The following is an 18,356-nucleotide window of genomic DNA, read 5'->3' as shown; positions in this document are numbered from 1 at the left end:
GGGGCAGTTTTGCTTCCCAGGGCCATCTGGTAATGTTTGAGACATGTTTGCTCATCAAACCCTGGAGGAATGAAGCTGCTCCAGGTATCTAGAGGACAGAGGCAAAGGCTAACGCTAAGCATCCTACAGCTTACAGCACGCACCCCCCACCCTACCCTCCACGGCTGCCGCCCCATCACAGAATATCAGTAGTGTCCCAGGTGAGCAGCCCTGAGTTAAATAGAGGCTTTTGGTCATTTACAGGCTTTGATAAATAATCAAGCTTCAGAAATGTGTGGCACAAGAAGAACTACAGATGTCATCCAGGTGCTTTCGGGACCACCCCCAGCAGCAGTCTCACCACCCAGGAAGTTATTAGAAACTCACCTTCTTGGGCCCCGCCCCCTTCCCCACTGAATCAGATAAGGTGGAGCTGAGAAATCTACGGTTTAACAAGTGAGCCCTCCAGGTGGCTGTAATAATACACTCTCAAGTCTGAAAAGCCTGCTGAGCTGCCTGTGTCCCCTGCTTACCTCCTCCTGCATGTTCCGCGCCTGAGCAGCAGGTGGCAGCAGACCCGACATCTGGATCCGACGGCCGGCTAAAGGCAGAGAGACCCGGCGCGCTCGCTCGGGATCAGCTGTGTCAGCCCGCAGCTGCGCGCGGCCTCAAACTCTAATGTCTGCTTTCTAACGTTCGGGAAGCTCGGGAGAAAACATCGTTCGAACTCGTTCAGGGTCCCTTCTTAGCCGCATAGTGCTAACAGGGCTTTGAAATTGTTCCGTTCTAATTTCTATGAAGCATATTCTCCAACAGAGAATTCGGGGAATAACCCGGTTTGGATTATTCTTTTCAAATTTCGCACCCTACAAAATCCCAGACCATGAGAATCAGTGGTTTCTGCTGTCCCTGAGCACCTTTGGGCCGAGCACTTGACATCGCACACCTGAATGACTCTTTGGCCCCTTATCTACATGTGCACCCGAGCTGGTGGATGATGAACCACGCAGGTTTCCCCGGATCTTTTGTGAGGCAGATAACAGTTAAAATGAGTTCGGCAAACCTCGTAATGGTCTAGAACGAATGTATTACCGTTCGGTAGTTTTCCATGTCAGCCACAAGGGGGCACCCTCCACCCTTCCATGGGCGTCCGCGGGGCCAAGTAAAGACCCTGAAGGGGAAGGTGGCCTGACCTGTTAGATAGTGAAGGGTGGGGAGGGAACGGTTACTTTTTTGGTAAAGTGGTTCAGTGGTGTGACTTTTGAGTTGGACCTCCGCCCTGGACTCTGGGGCCAGATTCCTCAAGGTGTGGCCCCCAGTCTGGCAGCATCAGCATCACCTGGGAGCTGTTAGGCAAGCAAGTTACTGGACCCCATCCCGGACCAGCTGAATCAGAAGCTCTGGGGGCGGGACCCGATGATGATTTCTGTTTTAACAAGCATCTTCCCTCTTATCCCCCGTCTCCACCCCAGGTGACTGCGGTGCTGGCTCAAGTTTGAGAACCACTGCTTTCTAGTCCAGAGAATCTTCCAGGGTATTTAGCTGGGATGCAAAACCACGTTGCTATCCGATCTCGTCACGCTTCTGCCAAGAGGAAATCTAAGAGCCCAGGTTCTTGATGCCTGACATATTCTTCAGGTCACTTACCTGAGAACACTTGAGGACACGGAGGTCTGTCTGTCTGTGTGTATGTGTGCAGTCCCTGGACTCTGAGAGATAGAAAGGAGAGCTAAGTGAAGTGTCAGTCCTTATGAGCTTCCATTCACCTGTAGAATGGGGGATGGCCAAAGCAAAGACCAAGAGAACCAAAGACCAAGAGGGCTCGTGGTTCTAACTGGTTGTGGGAACAGAATGGAAGTGCACACATTACAGAACTCCCCCTGCCATCCTTCCTTGCTTTTCCATTCTCTCACACCCAGCTGCTGCTACAGCCCCCTCCTTTTCCTTCCTGCTCACTGCCCACCCTGGGTTTACCCTAGTTTTCTCTTTTATTGCTCCTACCCTCCCCCATCTCTTGTCCTATTCCCCCCACCCCATTCTGGTTTTGTTTTAGATCACAGAAGTCCAGGGGGTAGATTCAGCAAGGACAGAGACCCCCGAAGGCAGGGAGAAAGGAGAGAACAGAGTGGACAAGGACAGATTTCGGTTCAGGATAAAGACTGAGAACAACCAAGTGCACTCGGCCATCATTGCTCCTGTCCCTGTGCAGTGCAACCCTAGGGAAGGGAGACTGCGCTGCAGGCTGCGGAGTGTGGCAGAAGCTCCCGAGGGCCATTGGACTTGAGCTAAGCCTTGGCAGGTGAGGGGGCTCCAGGTGAGCAGAGGGGAGGGAGGGTCCCTTCCAGCCCAAAGCAGGAAGGAGCCAGAGTGTGAGGGGCCATGGCAGCCTGTGGGGGCTGGAGGATATGATGCAGAGTCGTGGGAAGTGAGGCTGGATGGGTCCCCAGATGGAGGAGGTAACAGATGAAGTTGGAGTTGTTTCCTGAGCAGAGAACTGTGTGGAAGAATGAATTCTAAAGGTACCAAGAAGGCATCCTGTCCTGCAGGAGTCACGAAGGAAAGGCATGTGGTGTGAAGCAGGTCAGGTACGAAGCAGTTGGGCTGGGAGGGGCCCACTCTAATGTGGGGAATCACTGGGCAGTCAGAACGCAGAACTCTGGACTTCTTTCTCTTAATGTAAAGTTTCTCCATTTTTTAAAAGAGACTAGGTTTTTTAAAATTGAGGTATAATTGACACCCTGTTATGTTAGTTTCAGGTGTACAACATGGTGATTTGATGAGTGTATCCATGATGCTGTGTTCCCCACGAGTTAGCTCCCATCTGTCCCCAAACAGTGCTGTTACTGTTCCACTGACTGCACTCCCTGTGCTGTATCTTCCATCCCCGTGGCTTATTTATTCTGTAATTGGAAGCCTGTACCTTCCACTTCCCATCACCCATCTTCTCACCAGCCCCAGCCCCAGCCTCTTAACTTCTGGCAACTGTCAGTCTTTTCTCTGTATTATGGGTCTACTTCTGCTCGTTTTCATTGGTGTCGTTCATTTGCTTCGATTTTTAGATTCCACATATATGTGCAATCACATGGTATTTTTTTTCTCTCTCTGACTTATTTCACTTAGTGTAATTCCCTCTAGGTCCATCTATGTGGTTGTAAATGGCAAGATCTTATGTATTTTTATGGCTGAGCAATATTCCACGGTTATACATCATATCTTCTTTATCCATTGCATCCATCAATGAACACTTGGTTTGCGTCCATATCTTGACTATTGTGAATAATGCTGCAGTAAAAAAGGGCACATATATCTTTTCAAATTAGTGTTTTCATTTTCTTTGAGTGAATACCCAGTAGTGGAATTACTGGATAACATAGTATTTCTATTTTTAACTTTTTAAGGACTTCCATACTGTTTTTCACAGTGGCTGCCCCAGTTTACGTTACCACCAAGAATACACAGGATTCATTTTTCTCCACATCCTCACCAATGCATACTTCTTATCTTTTTGATGCTAGCTGTTCTGACTGGTAGGAGGTGATAACTCATTGTGGCTCTGATTTGCATTTTTCTGTTGATGAGTGACGTTGAGCACCTTTCCATGGACCTGTTGACCATCTGTAGGGCTTCTTTGGCAAAATTTTTATTCATATCCTCTGCCTATTTTTTTTTTTTAAGATTTCACTTACACATTTGACAGAGAAAGAGAGTGCAAACACACAAGCAGGGAGAGTGGCAGAGGGAGAGGGAGAAGCAGGCTCCCTAGTGAGCAAGGAGTCCTCCCAGCCCTATCCCAGGACCCCCAGGACTCTGGGATCATGACCTGTACCCAAGGCAGACACCCAACCTACTGAGACACCCAGGTACCCTCCTCTGCCTATTTTTAATTAGACTATTTGTTTCTTCATTTTAAAATATGATAGCTAATTAAAATTTTAAAAATCTGGGCCTCTGGTTGTCAGTTCTGACTTGGATTTTTTTTTATTTTTTTTAACTTAAAGAGTTTTTTAAAAAGTTTTTATATATTTTTAATACATATTTTTAAAAGTTTTTAATATTTTTTAAAGTTTTTATATATCTATTCATGTAATCTCTATACCCAATGTGGGGATCAAACTCACGACCCCCAGGTCAAGAGTCTCATGCCCTTTCAACAGAGCCAGCCAAGTACCCCTCTGACTTGGATTTTTTTTTTTTTTTTTCCTGGCCTGGGGATTTGCACCATACTCTGAAAATACTAAAGCTAGTATATCTTCTTAGTTTTCTCCCACATTCTTTTCTATTAAACCCACATATTATGGACAACAAAAAAATAAGTGTGATGTTCACTAAACATCAACAGTGCATTTTTAAATGCTTCCCTTGGATTATCCCATTTAATCCTCACACAGCCCTGTAAGATTAGCTACTCCTGTCTTAAAGATGGGAGCACTAAGGCTCAGAGGTTGCATGGTAAGTAGGGAAGCCAGGACTCCAGCCCAGGTGGTCACATTCCTGACTCGGGCCTTCAGTCTCTGTATAATATCCTTTCCTGTAGAGTTCAGTTACTGTATTTCAGTCATGGCTTTCCCCCTTCCAAGTGTGAATATTTGTGAGGTTGCATTTTACCTTCTTGTGTTAAAATATTGGTGTGCTTTCTCCTTGCCCGTGCCTCGGTGTGGAATGTGGGTCTTTTCTGGTTGGTTCAACAAATATTTACAGAGTACTCCTCACACGCCATGTAGCATGCTGGCCCCAGTCATTCACAATCATGAAACCATTTTTATTTTATTTATTTTTTATTTTACTTATTTTATAAGTAAACTCTACACCCCACTGTGGGGCTGGAACTCAGGACCCACCCTGATATCCAGAGTCATGTGCTGTACCTCCTGAGCCAGCCAGGCACCCCATGAGACTGTTTTAACAGGAAATGCTAACAGAAGCCCAAAAATCTCAACATACTGTGGGATGTCATGTTGGAATAAAGGCATCCCCAGGATGTTGTGAGGTCACACACTGGAGTCCTGCATGTTGGGGGAGGGGTCAGTCAGGGATGACTTCCTGTGAGAAATGTCACAGCAGCTGAGTGTCTGAGAACCACGAGGAGCAGCGAGGTTCAACGGGCCCGCACTGGAAGAGCCAGTGTAGGGTGTAGGCAGGACCAGGAGAGTTGTGGCCAGGCATCAGGACGAGTTGGGGACGTCAGCGTTAGATGCACCCAAGAGGGCTGATAGAAAGCTGATGCTAGAGGAGGCAGGGTTGGTGGGCTAAGGGGTAGACCCCACAGAGAGAATAGAGACTGGTTTGTGGGTGAATGGATGAGCTAAATCAGTTGAAAGGCTGAAAGAGGGCATCACGTGAGCTCAGCCTGACACATGGAAGGACTGACCGCCTCTTACTGCTGTGATAGCGTAAGCAGGCTGCTTCACCTCTGCGATCCTCCGTTTCCTTATGCAAAGTAGAGTGTTAGTCACACAGTTTGGCAAGTATTGAGTAAGATGCCCCTGGCAGGTCTAGGCCTGTGCCTGGTCAGGGCAGTGACTTAGTGTGAGTTACTGTCATTGGAGGCATTTAGTAAATGTTTGTTGAATGAATGAAAAACAGCAATGGTTTAACCCTCCCCAGTGATACCAATGGGAGTTGGGAGATCGTGCAGGATCTTAAGCTTGAGACTGGCCCGTGATTCTGCTTGACTTTTGAGGACTGTGAAATAAAGGCTACATTCATTTGAGATGGAGCTACATTTTGGCTTTAGTGTAAAGTCCCAGTGAAGCTATCTAGTCCCCTAGAGCAGGAGCCTGCCTCCGCACGCCTATCTGACCACAGATGCTGCAGCTGAATCAGGCGTCACTGGGTGCTGAGGCCGCTGATCTTCCCCAGAGGGCTTGTCTGCACTCCTCGGAATCTAGCATTCCTGCAGGTTTCGTCATTCTCTCCAGGGGCTCACAGCCAGGCCAGCAGCACGCTCTCCATCGGGCAGCTGCAGCAGCCTGGCGCCTGGCACCGAGGAGCCCATCTGCTGGAAATCTGCATCTGTTCAAGAGGCATGACAGCCTCATGGGCTTCTGCGTGTTGGATGGATACAGCTGCTTCCCTGTGTCCCTTGCTCCCAAAGAACACAGAAGGGGACAATCTCCCAGCCAGCTGGGTAGCTCCAGGTAGCCATCTTCACCTTGGGGATTCCCAGGAAAAGAGGGAAAATCTCTAAAATGAATATAGTCACACTGTCCCTATCTGTAGTCCTTTCTGCTTTAGGACCTCAGCAGCTGGAGCGCATGGGAGTTTTTCTCCAAGATTGCAGTGCTGAAAGCTGTGTACCCTGATTTTCAGGTAGTGATAAGGGCCCCAGGAGGAAGGGACATGAAAAGTGCAAGTCTGGCTTATTTTTTCTGAATGAAAGAATTTCTGTGACAGTAGGTCCCACTCTTACCTGTATGCCAGATTCCTCTCTGGAGTGGGAGACACACAGGGCTGCGAGTTCTGGAAGGGTACATATGTGGCCAGACCCAGACACTTGTATCTTTATTCAGCCCCTTAGGACTTCTCACAGTGTGGTCTGCAGATTGCCTGAATCCAATCACCTGGACTGATCATTTAAAAATGCAGGTTCTGGAGCGCCTGGGTGGTACAGTTGTCTGAGTGTCCAACTCTTGGTTTCAGCTCCGGTTGTGACTTCAAGGTCATAAGATGGAGCCCCACGACCCACTCTGTGCTCAGCAGGGAGTGCTTGAGATTCTCTCTTCCTCTGCCCTTCCCCCTCCCCCATGCTTGAGCTCTCTCTCTCTCTCTAAAATAAAAAAATCTTAAAAAAATAAAATAAAAATGCAGGTTCCTTGACCTGACCCCAAACTCATGAAATAGACAGCTTTAGGATTTGGGGGCTCTAAGTTTTTTAAATTGACGTGTAATTGACATTCAACATTGTATTAGTTTCATGATTCCATACTTGTATACATTAGGAAATGATCACAGCAGCAACCCTAGTTAATATCTGTCTTCATATGTAGTTACAAAAAGTTTCTTTTCTTTTGATGGGAACTTTTAAGATTTACTTTCTTGGCATCTTTCAGATTTGCAATAGAGTATTACTAACTGTAGTCACCGTGAAGTACATGACGTCGCGTAACTATTTTATAACCGGAAGTCTCAGCCTCTTCCCTCAGCTCACCCGCCCCCACCCCCCACCCCTCTGGCAACCACAAGTCTGTTCTCTATATCTATGAGTTCTGCTTTTTGTTTTGTTTTGTTTGTTCATTGGTTTTGTTTTGTTTAGATTCCACATTTAAGGGAGTCCATACTGCATTTTTCTCTCTGTCTGATTTATTTCACCCATCAATAGCTTCATTTTTAACAAGTGACCTAAACCTCAGGTCTTGAACATGTGGACGTTTGAGAACCACTGCATCAATCATTCTGACACATCATGGCACGTGCAAAGCCATGTTCTACAACGGTTAAGCTTACATTTCCATCTTGCAGACCCTAGATTTTCTTTCCCCCTGACTCAACCAGACTTCCCTCAGCCACAAAGAGCAGTGTTGGCCAACAGAATACAAAGAAGCAAAGAAAGTAGAAAAGTGATGTAATCTGAAGCCACATTGAGTCTGAGGCCAAGAGATTGTGATGGAAAAACACTAGGGTGCCTCACCTTGACTGTGACAAAGCTTCAGAGGGTGAGATGTCATGTGTGAACCTTCTGAAAACTGTCAACCCTACACAGTTCTTGGGCACCTGGGCCAGTTGTAGTTAACAGCTTCCTCCTGGAGAGCAAGAAGCTGCTTCTAGACTTAGTTTGACTCATTGTGGCAGTCTTGGGGCAGGATGGTGTGAGCGGAGAGATTGGGAGCTTGGATCCCAGAGGTCAGAGGCCTCAGCCCCGGGCTGAGTCTGCAGTGTCTGATCTCGAGGGAGCGGAGGGGTGCAGTCCACGTGTCTGTGTGGTGTGTCAGGGCAGGCTGTGCCACCAGCCCCATGGAGCCTTCACCCTGGTGGCCCCTCTTCTGGCTGTCAGTGAGGGCACTGTGAGTTCCTGAGGACCCAATGCAGAGCCATTCTCTTGGAACCTAGACAGCTGGACAATGGGCACTCTGTTCCTGTGTTCACTAGTACCCAGCCAGTTAAGCCAGAGCTGCCCTTGTGCCCTGCGGGGCAGGCAAATTTAAAAGCTCTCCTTTCAACTTTGGTCCCACCTCTCAGAGGCTGAGAAGATGCACTTTCCTCCCTCAAAGCCCAATTTTTCCATACTCTTTGACCATGATCTCTTCAGGAGGGTCTCTTTTCTTCCTCTGCAGCTACTAATCCCTGCAGGATTTGTAGATCTTCAAAATTCCCCCAGGAGCTCTGGGGACAAGAGCCACCTATGTCCACCCAACAGTGTGGACTGGGGGCACTCACAGTGTCTCTCTCTCTCACCCCCATAAGAGCCAGAGATCAAATAGCCATCCCAGAAGACTAGAAACTGGAGGCATTTTAAAAATTTGTTTTTAACTTCATTTCATTAAACTTGGTGTCATTTCAAAAATTGAGACAGCTAAGGGGCGCCTGGGTGGCTCACTGGGTTAAAAATTGAGACAGCTGGGGAGCCTGGGTGGCTAAGTGGGTTGAAGACTCTGCCTTCGGCTCAGGTCATGATCCCAGGGTCCTGGGATCAAGCCCTGCATCGGGCTCTCTGCTCAGCAGGGAGCCTGCTTCCCCCTCTCTCTTTCTGCCTGCCTCTCTGCCTACTTGTGGTCTCTTTCTGTCAAATAAATGAATGAAAATCTTTAAAAAAAAATTGAGAGAGCTTACCAAATTATATACAGTGTATCTCGGCAAGAGAAATAACAGCAAAGCGAAAGCAAAGGAAGGGAAACTGAAGAAACCAGGTAGAAGTTTTTGTATGAATTCCCTGGTATACTTACTAAAGACAGCACACAGATTTGGTTCTGAGCTTTTTAACAAGCAAAGAAGTGATCAGTTCTAAACATAGCTAAATAGCCTCCACTCTGCCTTCTGCTTTATTAAAAAAAAATGTTGGCTATTTATGGAGCATCTTGGTGCCAGACACTGTCCTAGGCCCTGAGTATAGAGCCATATGAACAAAATTAAGTCCCTGTCTTCAAGGACTTTATTGCTCCACTTGAGGGAAATAAACAATATACTAGTAAACACAAATGTGACAGTATGTCAGGCGATAATAAATGCTAAAAAAAAAAAAAAAAAGTGAAACCGTGTGCAGGGATGGATAGAGCCCAGGAGAGGGTACAGCCATTTCAGACCAACTGGTAGGGGATGTTCTCTAGGGAGTAACACGAGCCACCTGAAGGGTGAAGAATTAAGTTGCGTGGATGTGGGGAAGTGCGTTTGGGGCACAGAGGGCTGCGTGTGCAAAGACCGCAAAGCAGGAGGGCAGTTGACATCCAGGACATCAGTGGGGCTCAGACACAGTGAGGGGCACGGGGGCAGTGGTAGGTGGTGTATCATGCCTTTGGAAATCGTGTGACCTGGCAGCCCCTGGGAAGATGTGAGATCAGAGGGAGAAAGGCGTCTTCCAGGTCACATGAAAACTCTCTCACCCGGAGTGAAATGAACAGCACAGGGAGTGTTGAGTAGAGAGCTGATAGGCTTTCAAAAGATCACTCTGGCTGTTGTGTAAAAAATGGGCTGTAGAGTGTATTGGCTAGCCAACTAGGACAGGCCACAACAACATACTACAGACCGGGTGTCTGAAGCAACAGGAGTAGATTTTTGCACCATTCTGAAAGTCTGAGATCAAGATGTCAGAAGGTGTGTTTTTTTTTTTTCTGAGTCCCTCTGCATGTGTCCTTGCGTGGTCTCTGTGTGTCCAAATTTCTTCCTCCTGTTGAGGAAATCAGTTAGATTGGAGCAGGGGCCACCCTAAAGCCTCTTGTTAACTTAAGCTCCTCTCTCAGGGCCCTATCTCCAAATACAGTCCTGTTCTGAGGTCCTGGGGTTCGAGCTTCAACACGTGAATTTGGGAAGAGAACAGTTCAGCCCATAGTGGGGCAAGGGTACAAGCAGGAAGACCCGTTTGGAAGCCAGATAGAGCCGCCAGTGGTGTGGAGCAGACTGATGGGTACACGAGAGTGAGAAGTGCTCTGATTCTGCAAATAGCTTCAAGGTACAATAGGGTTCTTTGGTAAAGGCTGTGAAGAAAGAGCAGATTCAAAGATGACTGCAGTTGGGGGTGCTTGGGCAACTGGAAGCCTGGGGTTGGTAAAGCTGTGAGGAGCAAGCACAGGAAGAGGCTGAGGTTAAGGAGTTCAGGTTGGTGCATGTTAAGTCTGAAGCATCCAACTTGTCCTTTTCTAGGGTGGCAACAGAAATTTCAGAATTCTTGCTCTTTTCTCAGGCAGTGCCGTTCTGATCTTCTGTCTCAAGTCTCTATGTCAAGACCACACAGACTCTAGAGGCCTTGCCCCATGCCGCTGAGGAGTCCCTTTTCTTCCAGGCCCCTGATCCATTGACCTGACGGCCTCTACCCATAAATGTCTCTCTGTTCTCCCTCAGAACACTTTTCCTTTCACACGAGATGGATGATCACTCGCAGATCCGTCTGCTCATGACATTCCCCGTGTCCTTCCCATCCATTCAAGACCATTCTTGAATGTGTCTGTAATGCAGCCAACATTCGTTTTTCCTTTATGTCAGACCAAACTTTGTGTAAACCAAGCTAAGGCTTCTTTGCCCTCCTTCAGCTGCTCTTAAGGCCATGCAGCACGGCACAGGTGCAGGCCAGCTCAGAGATGTCTGTGCTAGGTTACCTGGAAGTCTAGACTCTCTGTCCATGCAGCTTGATCCCAAAAACACCATTTCCAACAGCAGGACTGCTGCTGGCCCCACCCAGCGTGATGACTTGGTGGACTTGACAGAACCAAGCTCTTCAGAGGCACCTGCAGACACCTGATCACTTTGTTCCCAGTGGTCAAGCATTCTGTCTCCACAGGGTCAGCAATGCATCACATTGTTTCTCCAAGGCTATATGCTTGTCTGCCGTAGATTACATACCCTTGCTCTAGAATCCCTAGATTGCATCACGAGTCTCCCACACAGTCTTTCTGCAATTTGTCTTTTGCTTTAAAGGGGATATTCTGGGATGCTCTGACCACTGGACCCCTAAAATCCTCCCAGTGGTGTTGATGGTCCCTGAACCTTGAAAACATTCTTACCCGATCCTGCTGGCTGCACTTGTCTTACTGAGGCTTCCAGTGTTTGGCCACCTTTCCTCATCCTGTCTGATCAGCCTGCTGCCCTCAGCCTAATGGGTCCATGTGATGTTCTGGGGGGTGTCCCGGGGACCCAGCTGTCTGAAGTGTATGTGACAGAAGGTGAGAGAATAAAAGAGCCTGGCAGCAGAACTATCATTATGGTCAGTTTCAATGATAATGGCAACTGTTTCTGATCCTCTTTTCTGATGAGAATAAAACACACGTTCAGCTCAGCAGGAGCCATCTGCTGTGTACCTCAGGCCTTACTGATACTGGGTAATGCACATGGCCCCTCCAGCCAGCCACTGGGCCAGGGCTCCTATTTGGGTGATCTACAGTCCTGCTCCTGAGCCCCCTGGTCTCCTTTTACTGGCTCTCAGAGTGAAGGACTGTGTTCCCGGTGGGCCATCACTTTCTCTGGGCCTCTGAGCGCTGTTGACTTTGTTGTCAGTTGTGGTGGACAAATTTCCCAAAACTTAGTGGCTTAAAACAACAAATACACATTATGTCACACTGTCTGTGGGTCCAGTTGGAAGTGGCTTGGCTGGATGCTTCTGGCTTAGGGACTCTCGTGAGCTTGCCGTCAAGGTGTCAGCCAGGGGTTGTATCAACTGAAGCCTTGATGAGGGTCTGGAGGCCATGCTTCCAAGAAGGCTCACTCACACGGCTGGCCCTTGGTGCTGGCTGGGATGCCTCCATTCTCTTCCACGTGGCCTCTCATCCTCCAGGACCTTTCTTCCCCATGTGGCTTCTCCTGGAGACCGTCTGAACCTCTTTACATGGAGGCTGGATTCTGGGAGGAAAAGGCTAGCCTTAGAAAGCCCAAGTCATAAGCCAGTCTACTCAGGAAAATAACATCCCATCACTTCTGCCATGTTCTCCATGGTAGTAGTGAGCCCATAAGTCCAACCTATACTCAGTGGGAAGGGATCCCATAGGAAGAGGAGTACCAGGAGGCACAGGGCCATGTTGGAGGCTGTCTGCCATAGGAACCCTAAAGCAGCTTTGTCTCCATCCCTGGGCTCCTTCAGACATGAAATCCCATGTCCCAAGAAAGCGTCTCCAAGCCAAAGTACTTTTGAGTTCTCCATTCTTGCCCCTTGATTAAGAACCCTCAAATCTAATCCCCGAGGTCCTTCTCTAGCAGCAGGTGATACGTGCTAGCTGATTCATACAGCTCTCTTTGTAGAGTTACTTTCCTCCCTGATGAAGCCCCGCGTATCCTGGAGTTTCACCTTAGCTATTAGAAAGTCAGAGCAGCTCCTTGAGGCTTTCGGGAAGAGGCCTCTGCAGCACCCTCCGGCACTGCATGGGGGAGGGAGGCATCCCCCTGGAGGTGAACAAGCCCAGAACATCCATCTAAATGTCTCCATCCCACATTTCAGGACCAAGGTTTTCCAGCCACAGCTTTGACCTCAGCCTCACAACCAGTCTGAGCTGAGCTTGTGCAAGTCTCTGCAGCTCAGAAGCTTCCAACAATGGAGTTCTGCTTGGGTTCCTTAGCTCTGTTAGCTTTTCCCTTGCAGGAAATAAGAGCCTCTTTGTCAGCTTCCAGCTAAGCCCTCTGGCTGTCATACTTAGCCTTTAACTGTTTGTTTAACTGTTTGTTAATGACCCTCAGTTTCTCCCTCCTGGCCAAGCTTCAAGACAGTTTAGCAAGAACCAACAAACTCTGGTGCCCTTGTAGACAGCACCCAAACTACTCCCCAATATTGTTCAGAAGCCTGCTTCTTCCCATTTTCAGACTGCTTCCTTCCACTGGGACGCTTGCCCAGGTCCCCACCAGTGACACTGCAAAGAGGTGCCCACCTGCACCAGGGACTCTGGACCCCATCATCTACTCAGGATGGTGTCCTCTTTGCCTTCCTGGTGGTGAATGAGGCAGCCCCCCATCTTTCCGCCTGCTTTCTCCAACCAGTCCTGTGCTCGTTTGGATTCTCTGGAAAGCAGATGCCAAGATGTGATGAAGTTCACAAAATTTATTTAGGACAAGGGGAGGGAGCAGAATTGGGCAGGGCAAGCCTTCAGACTATCCTATCGGTTGGACATCTGTTCAAAGAGACTTAGGAAAGGAAGATGGTCACGAAGAGTCTCTGACTGCAGAGCAGTTCTAAGAAAGTTTCAGCTGGCTAGTGGAGGGTTCTTGAACCAGAGTCAGAGGCTTCATGCCGAGGACCCCACTGTGCACAGTCCTGGTTGGGAGCAGTTCTGGAAAGCATTTGTCTGGGCACAGATATATGGAGGGGCTAGGGGGCTGTTGATCAACCACACGCCATCCCCTCCCCTGCTTCCTGCAGTAGCATGAGAGCTGAGCAGCCTTTTCTGGTCTTCTAGTCTGAGGCCGCCCTGACTGCTAAGAACTCTGGTTGACTGAGCCCATCGAGAATATGTAAATGCCCCAAATCTCCAAGTATCCAAATTGGAGGCCCCCTTTTGGCCTAGAAACCCAGCTATATACCTGTCCTGGGCTGCCTACCCCCCGTCACCCTCCCCACTCCCACTCTCCTCACTGGCCCTGGGTGCAGGCCTAGTCTCAGGGATGCAAAGTAGCGGGACACGGGATTGTGACTTGTACTGACAGGTGACAGGATCTCAGTTGTGTTCCCGCCCTGACTTTGTGGACTGAACTTCTAACCATGGGAGCCATTCCTCAGTCCAAAACACAATCTTTTCCAGGCTTCGCCTTTTAGACTACACTCCTCACCCCTATCCCTGTCCCACCCTCACTTTCTAGGAATGAAATTATTAACTCTCAATTGCTTCCATATGAACTCATTTTCCAGGCCTTTCCTCAATCCCAGGAAATATCCTCAATCTTGGGCAGGAGGATTTCACTGGCCGTGCATGACAGGGGGTGGGCACCATGAGGAGGAGTGGTTAAGGGGGCACACGGAAAGCCCTGATCATGAAAAAAATGGAATATTGTGTAATAGACTACTGTTCTTTGCCAGGAGAATGTGAGCATTTCTTTCTTTCTTTCTTTCTTTCTTTCTTTCTTTCTTTCTTTCTTTCTTTCTTTCTTTCTTTCTTTTTTTATGTGGCATATGGTTGCTTGACCAATCTCCAGGTATTTGAGGAAGAGAACTTTTTGTCTTTGAGGCATGAAAATCAACCCTTAATGTCATGCAGTGGGTGGGCTAGGAAAAGGAAAAAATCAGGCACTGTTTATGTCCCCTAGGGTGCCTCCAGCCCGTGCTGGGGACAGAGGAGGACAACAGGCCCAGCTCACTCTCCCTAGGCACTTTCCCGTTGTTGCCTCTTCACGGTGAAAACTATCCCAGCCCAAACCTCTGGAGGAAAGCTATACCCCCTTCACTTGCCCTGCAGCTTTGCAGGACAGAACGCCTTGTTCCTCCCAGAGAGCAGGTTGCTGTGACCGTTCTCTTCCACAGTCAGGCTCGTGGCCCGCCCTTGTTTCTAGCAGCAGGACAAAGAACCAAAGCTGAATGACCTAGGCTGGGGGTTGGCTTTTGAGCAGGGATTCTTCACGAACCTTGCAAGGGGGGTAAGGGTAGGGTTGTGGGTCCCAAGGGGACTAAGCTCAAAGTGGAGCCATCTCTGGGTGGCAAGGGGGACGCAAGCACCACACTCCACCAGGTGCCCCAGACAGACCTGGAGCTGGCTGCCAAGCATCACTGTACCTCGGCTTCTGAAACTGGCTAATAGATAGATTATAGATAGATAGATAGATAGATAGATGATAGGAAGAACCTCCTTCATATCTTTATTTTGAGGTTTAAGGGGAGTAAGGTATACAGAGTGCCCAGGCCAGGCCTGGCACTGGAATGTCTTACTAAATGAAAGCTGCCAGAAGTGAGGGTGTTTCTATAGTAGATATTGCAGCAGTAATCGGCTTCCAAAACTCAGATGTGTCTGAAATGTCCCATTACTTGGTTATTTTTGTGAAAAATCAAAAGAAACCCAACTCTAATCCCCCATTCCATCAGGCTTTCAGGAACGTCAGTTTTGATTATTTCTCCAGTTCCTCCATTCCCAGGTTTCACACAGTGCCCACACACTAGGGACACCACTCTAGGTGACACAGTGAATGGAGGCTTGGGCCTCATCCAGGCTCAGGTGAGCATCTGTGACCTGCTGACCTTGCAATTCCATGCCTCCCAGGGTACAGGAGTCTAAGCCTCCGCGCCTGGGGCCTGCATCCCTTAGCCCACCATGAAGCTCTCTCCCCTCCCTCCTTCCATGCTCCGGGTCTCTGTGATCCCAGGGATCGGCAAGAGAATATCTCTAAGGTCCCATCACTCACCAATCTGCAGATCTCCCTCTGCTGAAGAAAATCCTGCTTGTTTCCCTAAAGTCAGACCCCTTATGCAGTAGTCCTGCTAAGCACCCCTTCCACTGGGTCTTCAACTTGGTAAGAGATTCATTAAAAAGAGAAGGACAGGTTGGCTTTGGACAGCTTCTGCTTTTATCTTTTTAAAAAGATATCTATATATCTATATCTATCCATCTGAGAGGGAGAAGGGGAACATGAGAAGAGGTGGGGCAGAGGCATAGGGAAAGAGAGCATCTCCAGCAGATTCCCCACTGAGCACAGAGCCCCAGTGCCCAAGATCATGACCTGAGCCAAAATCAAGAGTCAGATGCCTAACTGAGGCACCTGGGCCCTCCTGGACAGCTTTTAGCTCCGTGCCACAAACCCTTCCACAGCTGGGAGATGGGGTGGAGGGGAGGTTGTAAGAGAGTGAAATTTATATTCATATTTATTTACTTGTTCAAGAAATGTCTTCTTGGTGTCAGATGCCACTCTAGTCCCTCAGATTCATTGGTGAACAAGTTGTCTCTCTCCAGAGGCTCCCATCCTCATGTGTGTGTATGGGGGGATTCAGATCACAAGTGCATAACACGTAGAAGGTGATTTTGCCTAGTGTTAAAATGTCAGAAAGAGAATAAATCAAAATAATAGGACAGAGAATAGAGCAGGGGAGTTCACATTTGGTTAGGTGTTTGAAGAAGGATTCTTCCAGGAGGTGATGGCTGAATTGAGCATCACACGCTAGGAAGCCAGCCAGCTGAAGATGTGGGTGGGAGTGGTCCAGGGGGAGGGAACAACTTGCAGCGGAAAGGATCTTGGCCTGTTACAGAATTATCAGCAAGATGGCGGTGTGAGATGGGGCCAGAGAAGTACACAAAGACCTGATCATGACTTTCAGGCCATGGCGGGGAGTATAGATAGTATTTTAAGTCCACTGGGAAGCCCTTAGGATTGGAAACAGAGTGGTCACGTAATCTCAGTGATATTTTTAAAAGATGACTGACGTCTGGGCAGAGAATGGTTTGTGCAGGGGCAAGGGTGGAAGCAGGAGGCCACTGAGAAGCTGTCATGGTGGTCCAGGAGAGACTGTGGCCGCAGCAGGGGAAGGCCATCCCTCCAAGAAGACGTCCATCACTGTTAGTATTTTGATATTGCCTACAAAAGCAGTATGGGCTCCTTTTCCTGCTTCCAGTAAACATTTGAATTAAACTCTGCCTCATTTCCCTTTTTATTTAGGAATAAACATATGCAGTTTCCCACCAAGTTGTTTGTTGTGGTCAGATTAATTTGTGTTTATGAGTATAAGAGTACTGTCCTGACACGCTCTTTCTTTTTCCCAATTTCCATTCCTTTTGGGTGTCGTAGGTCCTCACCCATTCTTCTACCATCTCTCTCTTCTTTTTTCATCTTGTCGGGCTTGCCTCGGGGTGAATCCTGTCCCCATTTTTCTGTCCATTCCTCCTTGTACTGTTAAAAGGCAAACTGAGGCATATTGAAATCTTGAAGAGTTTATTTGGGCAAAAACCCTCTGGAATGAGGCAGCTCCAGACTGGAATCAGTTATGAGTGCTCAAGGGCCAGAAGCCAGGGAAAGACAGAGATGCTGCAGAAGCAAAGGAGGAAGGCATTTGATGGGCTCTGGCATGAACCCTACATGGCTGTTTGTGATTGGTTGTCTTCCGTTTCTGTACCCTTGCGGCAGTTGCAGGCTTAGATTCTGGTTTACTTGCTTACTTAGGCCACCAGGGAATTCAAGCCACCTCAGTATAATGTCTCCTTGTGCAGTTCGTTTAACAGGACCCTTTCCTGTTCTGCAGCAAGGAAGAACATCAAAGTCTAAGTAAAGATGGTACAATAAAGATCAGTCATATTTAGAAGCATGCATTTCTTTCTTTTCTTTTAAAGATTTATTTATGTAAGAGAGAGAAGCTCAAGCAGGAGCAGGGGAGAGGCAGAGGAAGAGGGAGAGAATCTCAGGAAGATTCTCTGTGAGCCCCTCGTAGCAGGGCTCTATCTCACCACCCCAAGATCATGACCTGAGCCGACCTGACGGCTTAACTGGCCGAGCCACCCCAGCACCCCCATAAGCATGCATTTCTTACACACTTAGTGCATGTCAGGCACCCAGCTAAAAATTTGCCTCATTTAATTCTCATGACAATCCTATGAAGTGGGCACTTTCACTGTGCCCATTTTACAGAAAAAGAAGAACTCTGGGAAGCTAAGCAGCTGGAGTGAGAGGCAGACCCAGCATTCAAACCCAGGGCATCTGATTGGTAAACCACTTCACCCCCTGCCTGCCCCGTGGTTCATTGTTCTAGCCTTAGCTGACCCAGCCTGACATGAGAAGGATGTAGAACTATGGGAGCACAGACTACATCCACTTCCTTTCTCTGTGCCTAAGTGAAGCCAACAGCATGCAAATTGAAGTTCTAATGCAAATAAGCACCTATTTGTTTTCTGAGTGTAGCCATTTGAGGCATCTGTGGTAGCAAGTCTGTGGCTCTCAGGGTGAGAGCAGGCCTTGATTGAATGTGATGTTGCTGTCAGTCCAGATTTGTGCTTAGAGAAGCATGCAGTCCCTGGAGGCCACGGGACGCTTAGATGCAGCCCCGCGCTGGCTCTTGCACCCTGTGCCTCCCCTCCAAGTGCACAGAGCGGCTGCAGCTGCCAGGCCCATCTAGCCTAATGACCCTCTTCGTTTTCATGCCTGGCCATTGTTAATGACATTTGGCCATCACACACACCCTAAATAGAATTAGAATGTACTGGAAAATGTGACTTCTGCATAGGAAGTTACAAATCCAAAGCTTGCCATCTGGATCTTATGTCATCTTACACAATAAGACAGCCTCTCAAGACAGCACATTTTGGGGGCAGCATGGCAACGTTGTCTGCAGCTCTCTTCCTCCCTGTCCT

The sequence above is a fragment of the Lontra canadensis genome, unplaced genomic scaffold (assembly GCF_010015895.1).
Source record: "Lontra canadensis isolate GAN:19392208 unplaced genomic scaffold, GSC_riverotter_1.0 scaffold149, whole genome shotgun sequence".
NCBI classification, from domain to species: Eukaryota; Metazoa; Chordata; class Mammalia; order Carnivora; family Mustelidae; genus Lontra; species Lontra canadensis.
This window is presented reverse-complemented; position numbering follows the sequence as displayed.